Source organism: Chenopodium quinoa, unplaced genomic scaffold (assembly GCF_001683475.1).
Source record: "Chenopodium quinoa cultivar QQ74 unplaced genomic scaffold, ASM168347v1, whole genome shotgun sequence".
In the NCBI taxonomy this organism is placed as follows: domain Eukaryota; kingdom Viridiplantae; phylum Streptophyta; class Magnoliopsida; order Caryophyllales; family Amaranthaceae; genus Chenopodium; species Chenopodium quinoa.
The window spans coordinates 15,716-23,037 of record NW_018743683.1 but is presented as its reverse complement, the minus strand read 5'-3'; the positions used below and the strand labels follow the sequence as shown (position 1 = coordinate 23,037).

Below are 7,322 nucleotides of genomic sequence, written 5' to 3'. Positions count from 1 at the left end.
TTAACCCGACTTGTTACTAACACGACCTAGATTTAACCCGACCGTTACTAACCCGACTCGAAATCCAACCCGACTTGTTACAAACCCTACTCGAAATTCAACCGATTTGTTATTGACCCGACCCAAATTCAACCTAACTTTGTTGTTGACCCGACCCAAATTTTATCCGACTATTACTAACCCGACCCAAATATTCAACCCGATATGTTACTAACTGACCCGAATGAACACGACTTATTATTGACCCGACTTAAATTCAACCCAAATTGTTCTTGACCCGATTTCAAATCACCTTAAATTCAATTTAGACCACCTTATTATTATTGATCAAAGCATTTTGAGGGAGACCAAGTTGGTCCAGGCCAGCAAAAAGAAAGAAGCATCATCCCCAAATTTAAGAGTTAAATATAGTTTCCGTATATATTTGTTGTTATGGTCCAAGGAGATAATTATCTTCCTAAATTATAAGTTATAGTTCCCTAGTATGTTGACATATATATTATAGTTAAGAGTCAAAGGAAATAATTAGCTTGATGAAAATGATAATTATCTATTAATAGTAAGTTGAACCCGAATATGGCCCGAACTAATTGTAACCCGCAAATTATTGACTTGAATATAACCCAACTTGAACTTGAGAATGATCCGACTTGTAAATGACCCAAGCTGATTATAACCCGCAAATTATTGACTTGAACCGAACCCGACTTGAACCCTAGAATGACCCGATTATAACCCGCAAATTATTTACTTAAACCGAACCCGACTCAAACCCAAGAATGACCCAATCTGATTCTAACCCGCAAATTATTGACTTGAATCAAATCCGACTTGAACCCAAGAATTACCCTAACCCGTTTTAATCCGTGAACATGAATTAAACCCGACCTATTGTTCACTCGACCCGAATTTAACCCAACTTGTTATTAATCCGACCTTAACCCGACCCGATAAGATGTATGACCCGACGTGACTCGACTCAAACATGACCCAACCTAAACCCGACCCGCATAGATTACGTCATTAACCTAAATTGATCTAACCTGCTCTTACCTGACCCTTTACTTGAATTGATAGATCTAGCAATTAAAAAGAAAAATAAAGGTACTAATAACCGAAGAAAAGATAGCCGTTAAGAAACCATGAAAGACCGTGAAAAAAGGACAATCCATTGATGAAAATCCCTAATTATTAATGATAAAAAAAAAAAAAAAAAAATTTATAAAGAAAAGCTCCTTTGATAGAAAGCGAATATACGTAGTAAATATATACGCCACCTATTTGTCACTCAACTTTGCTAAACTTCTACTCAACTTCTAGACCCAAATGTATGCCCTTTTTTGTAATAAGATAACGTGAAAGCAACCACCTTTGGACGGTTGGACCCCACTATTTTTCTCTACAAATTTTCTCCAATTGCAACCGATAATTTGACTAATCATCAATACTACTTTGTTACCCATTGCCAATATTGGTTACATTATTACAATAATGAGTTAATCTATTACAACAAAACTAAGGGTCCCTTTGTACCCCATGAAAAAAGTCCGAAACTTTGTGCATATTAGTATTACAATACTTTTTCCCTTTCTTTTGTGGGAAAAAAGATTAATTTTGACCTTAGGAGACACTTTATTTGTGTACACACTTATAATTAATTAGATGAACAATGTCACTAAGCGTCATCAAATTAAAACTAAAACCCTATAATAATTATACAACAATGACAAAATTCTCACTCATATGGATATTGGATAGGGTACCCAAACTATATCTTACAGGGGTGGGTTCGTTGTTGCAGGACTTCATACGTCGGTGTGTAAACATATTAAATATTTTTACCTTTTAGACTAGCTCATCACCACCAATACCACCTTCAGCGGTTCCACCACCCGGTAGGAACAAGTTGCGCTCCGAAGAAGACCATGAAGTGGAGATAGTAAGCATAGCATTGCAATCAGAAACACTATCTTGCAAGTTCAAAAAGAAGCTGAGATGTACTAAAACTCATAGAAGGTTTAGTTCTAGGGACAATTGGCACCTCTCCCTCACCAATCAACATTTGTACCACACTTCTCATTGTTGGCCGTTCCAATGGATCAGGGTGAGAACATGCTAACCCACAAGCAAAACTCTCCTCATTTCTCGTTCATCAAATTCTCCATTCAACCTTTCATCAACTGCCTCTAACAACCTCCCTTCTGTATGCAATCCCATACCCATTCACCAAATTCCCATGCCCTTTAGTCCCATTCTTTTCCTTCTCTATCGGTCTCCGGCACTCGCCACCTCAAGAGTCACCGCCCCGTAGCTAAACACATCAGTTTTATCCGTGGCTCGCCCTGTTAGAAGATACTCCGGGGCTAAATACCCCATTGTCCCGCTGCCACGGTTGCATCCGGGGACTTATCATGCTCCATCTGCCTAGCTAACCCAAAATCACTCAATTTCGCATTGAAAGCTTCATCTAACATTATATTACTCGTTTTGACATCCCTATGTACAACCAAATTCTCACATTCTTGATGTAAATAGGCCAAAGCTGAGGCCACCCCAAGTAAAATTTTCCTTCTATGTGGCCAAGATAATACCATTCTTGACTCAAACAATGCCTTATCTAAGCTCCCATTAGGCATTAAATCATACACTAACAATATTTCTTCCTTCTCTTGACACCAACCTTGAAGTCTAACTAAATTCCTGTGCCTAAGTGATCCAATTATTGACAATTCTGATAAGAACTCGTTCTTCCCTTGCCCTCCATTGTTATTATACATCGTTTAACTGCAACGACATGTCCTGTTTCCGGCAATATCCCTTTATACACAGTCCCAAAGGCGCCATGTCCGATAACCCGACTTGAATCGAACCCTTTAGTGGCGATTTTAAGCTCCTTGTAGCTGAATTCCTTGGGCATTTTAATGACATCCGTTGCTAAAGAACAGGATGCTGAATTCCTAGGTAATTTCACCTTCGATTTCTTTGAGAAAAAACCAGAATAATATCCCCCCAAACAAGCTAACATAAAAGCACTTGCTGTCACAACCCCAGCAACCGCAGCCGGGTTACGCTTACAGAGCTGGTTGCCACAAGAGTTTTTATTTGTCGACACAATCGATTTTGAATGCGATGGCGGAATTGCCGGCGGGGGAGCGTGTACAGCCACAGTTGTGGTCCCACTCGGCGGCTGCAGAGCAGTGAAAGGAGGAGATGGCTGAGGCTCCGATGGCGTCGATGACGACTCGAAAGAGGAGGTGAAACTCCACCAGTCAATACTGTGAGTCTCAGTGCTCCCCTGAGTTGACCCAGTGAAACCCACAAACATCTCATCATTTACAAAATTATCCAAATCAAAGCTAAACGAAAGGAGTGGTAATTTGGGTTTAACATTTGAGTATGAAATCGAAATGCTAAGAATCTGAGTTAATCCAGAATAGTCGATCCAAGTATTAATTAGATCACCACTCTTTAAATCTACATTAATTGTATCTAAATCACTTACATGAGATGAAACCATTGAACCAAGATCCAAACCCACATGATTACTATTAATGTCCTTAAATTCAACATCCATTAATGTATCAAACTCAACCGCAACGAACCCCGGGTTCGAACCCTGCCTAAGCCCAAGAAAGCCCCCGGCCGCTCCGTTCGAGTCGTTGTCCGGGGATATAATGAAGGCGAGTCCACCACCAATGGAGCTAGGGTTAAGGTTTGAAATGGCGAAAGAAAAGAAGGTTGTAAAACTCACCGGAAAATTAGTTCCAGCCTGCCGGAACTTCACCGGACGGGAATAAAACACCCTCCCGGCACCGGAGTTTGGGACGGGGAGGTCACGGGTGAGACGAACGCTCCCATTGTTTAAATGAGCGTCGCCGAGGAGTTTTAAGCTCGTAAGTGTCAACGTTTCCGAAGTCAAACTCCGTAGTGTCGCCACCGTTAGTGGTAGCCACACCGGCGGAAACATAGATTAATAGCACAATAATGGTGAATGTGATGGAAATGAAGTTGAGGTGGTAATGACTTGACATTGGAAATAATTATGAGATCATTAGAGAAATTGATAATAAAAATTGGTAAAATTTGTGAGAGAGATTGAAAGATTGATAATGTACTTATTGCTAATACAAAGGAGAGAGAGTGGAATGAGGTAAGATAGTGTAAAAATGGGCAGATGGCAGAAAATGTGGGAAAGAGAGAAAGGAAAAAACAAGTAAGAGTAAAGAATGAGAGAATGGGGGTGTGATTGTGATACTGTTGTTGAGAATCCAAAGATAGGTTGAGGATGACAGGCGGGGATCAGTCGTATTACACGTTCACATTTCCAACGGTTATTTTTGCCGCTGTTCATTCACAGACAAAATGCTCCCAATTTTTTTTTGCCAAAGGATGCATACAGATTACATACTAATAGTAAAGCGAATAAAATTAACCGCGCTTTCCCTACAATTTGATGAGCTCGATGAACAATCTGACGATCCGTCTTGTGTATACAACAATAAAGGTTGAGCCAAAGGTAAGGCACGTCACCTCGCCCATCCCCCAAGAGAAGGGTAACACGATTATATGAATCAGTAAAGACCGTGATAGAATGAAGCCGTCGATCGAAAGCCCATTGTAGCCTGTACAAGCAAGCCAATGCCTCCGCGTGCAAAGGTGAGGTAAAAAACCTCGAAGTTACTTCCACCAGCGATTCGATCATCCAACGGGTCATCATTGTCCAAGCACCAACCCATCCCCGCACGTTAAGAGTCATGGAACCAAGCGCCATCAATTTGTAGGGAAACTAACGAACCCCCATAGGTATTCCGACCAAGCTGAGCTATATAAAAACCAGGCAGAATTGAGGCTACTGCGTCACCTCCACAACATTAGGGGAAGAAGCGGCATCAGGCGAGGATACAAAGACTGAATGAGCATCTATGATCGCCGCAAACTAAGAATCAAAGGGCCTGGAAGCAGAAGGATCCCTAAAGATCCTGGCATTCCGGCATAACCACAAACTCCAAAGAGTAACGACAAAGGTACCTAAGCGAGCACTAGAAGGGCCATCATCACTAATAAAAAGTCGGATATAATCTTGTATCCAATATGAGAGAGAAATGTCTCCATTTAATTCTGAGCAGATACCAAGGAATCCACCCCGCCAAACTGAGCGTGCATTAAAGCACATTCGGAAGAAATGCTGTGAATCCTCTGATTCTGACTGACTGAGATCACAAGAAACATCTTGAACTTGAACTCCTCTATGCTAGAGTTCCACCTTAACTGCTAAAGCTTGAGGCAGCGATTTCTATAGGAACAATTTCCATCTAGGTTGTAATTAGAGAAACCAAAGAACTTTCCAGAAAGAATCTGAAGAAGATAGTGTGGAAGCAAGAGAAAGTTGTTGTTGAAGCATAAGTGCATAGCCAGTTTTCACTTAATACCTTCCCGACAGGGTACTCGCCCATAACGAAAGTCTTCCTGAGTCGTATTAGGGGCCTCCAAAAGCAGGATTGTCAAGGCATCCTCCGGTACAAACCAATCGTGGACTTTAGTAGTATCCCACCCCATCGACTGAGGGTAGATGAAAAACCTGACGGACTGAGCTGCAGAATTGGTCTCTGAAATTCCAGGTTTGAACTCACGAATGCGTCCATTGACCCAATTAGCCGACCCGACAAGAGCAGACCGACCATTACCAATTTTCCAGTTGCAACCCTATTTTAACAAGGTATCCGCCTTAAATAACTATAGACACCCATTTGTGTCTCCCCAAAACCAAACCCAGTGATTAGTACCTTTCACGTCGAATCATAATCGTGTGAAGTGAAAGTGTGGAAGGCCTAGTGTTGCGGACAATTTTCATTTCTTTTCTTTCTCTTTGTTTTTGAAAACCTATTTTAAGAAAACAGCCAATCCAGTTTTGGTTTGGTCCATGGAAAGGGTCCAATAATAGTTAGTTGGTTCGGGTTCGAAAGGAGCTTTCCAACGATATATTATAAGCCCAATTCCGATGAATAATGAGGGAGTTATGACCAAATTACTAAACTGGGCCCGGTTGATATTTATATGCGGCCAAATGATCTAGAGGAGAGCCTAATATTGATTTGTCATTCCTAATGCAATTAAAATTGATTATAGTCTCCTAGATTCTTCTAGAAGATTCTTTTCATTCCTAATTTAATTAGCATTGATAAATTGACTTTACTTGACTTTTTAGAGTTTTAATCAAAATAAAAGAAGTGTTTTTAAGTAAAATACGATTTTGCCCTCCGTACGGCTAAATTTTATCAAAATTAAGAAAACGCGTGGAAATTGTTTTCTAGCGCCAGACGACAAAATTAGCGCTTGGCGCTAAGCTTGGCGTCTGACGCTAAGCCTTTGCGTCTGGCGCTAATGTCTGGCGTCTGGCGCTAATTCGTTTTATTCTCTTTGAAACTCTAATTCGTTTTTTACATCCGACTAATTTTCTCTAAAAAAAGCCTCCTAAAATTCTGTTTTGAATCATCAACAAATTCTTCTCATCAACAACTATCAATAAAAACTAATTTTCTTTAATTCTCAATTCTCTCTCTCTCTTTTCTAAGCTAGTTTTTGCATACAAAATTTCGCATTCACAAGATCTAGAAACACCTAGCCAAGTTCGAAGTTGCCTTCGCCCTAGACGTGAAAGGTTTTAATTTCTGAGGGTTTGGTCCCAAATCTTTCTTTCAATTATTTGATTTAATTGTTTTGGTTTTATTATTTTCCCTGAAGTTACTGACAAGGCAATAATCGTGTCGTTGAGCGACTACACCTAAGTCAAATTAATTTATTAACGCTCTACCGACCTAATACGTGTATAGGGTAAATAGAGGGGTCGAACCACAAGGAGACATGCATAAACACCGCATTCACTACTTAAGACTTTAAGCTATCTCGGGACAAGAAGTGTGAATAACTAAGAGATTAAACTAAGGATTAAGAATGATTTAAGATCAATATAACTAAACACCAAGGGAAGTGGGTAGATGTAGATGTCACTTGATCATGCAATAACACGGAAGCAAAGCAATGGTAAACTAAGCATGCAAGAATATCGAAATAAAGCTCGATCTAACCGCCTTCTGGGGTTAATCGATTTCTCCTAACATAGCCTCTATGTTTCCACATTAGAACCATATATTAGAAGGTGCAAACAAAGAATTATCGATAGTAATGAATCTCAACTAAGTCAACTTCCGTTACTTGTTAGTAAAGACTCATCTTTGATCAACTAACAATGTGCACTTGCAAGAAAGACCAAAGAATATCAAGCATGCAAAGACTTTAATCACCATTGACATAACCCCAACATC

The 7,322-nt window shown here is 40.1% G+C and overlaps 1 pseudogene; it reads right to left on the bottom strand.

Moving 5' to 3' along the window:
* Nucleotides 1-1,819: 1,819 nt before the first annotated feature.
* On the bottom strand, nucleotides 1,820-4,197 carry LOC110683619 (annotated as a pseudogene).
* Nucleotides 4,198-7,322: the final 3,125 nt, after the last annotated feature.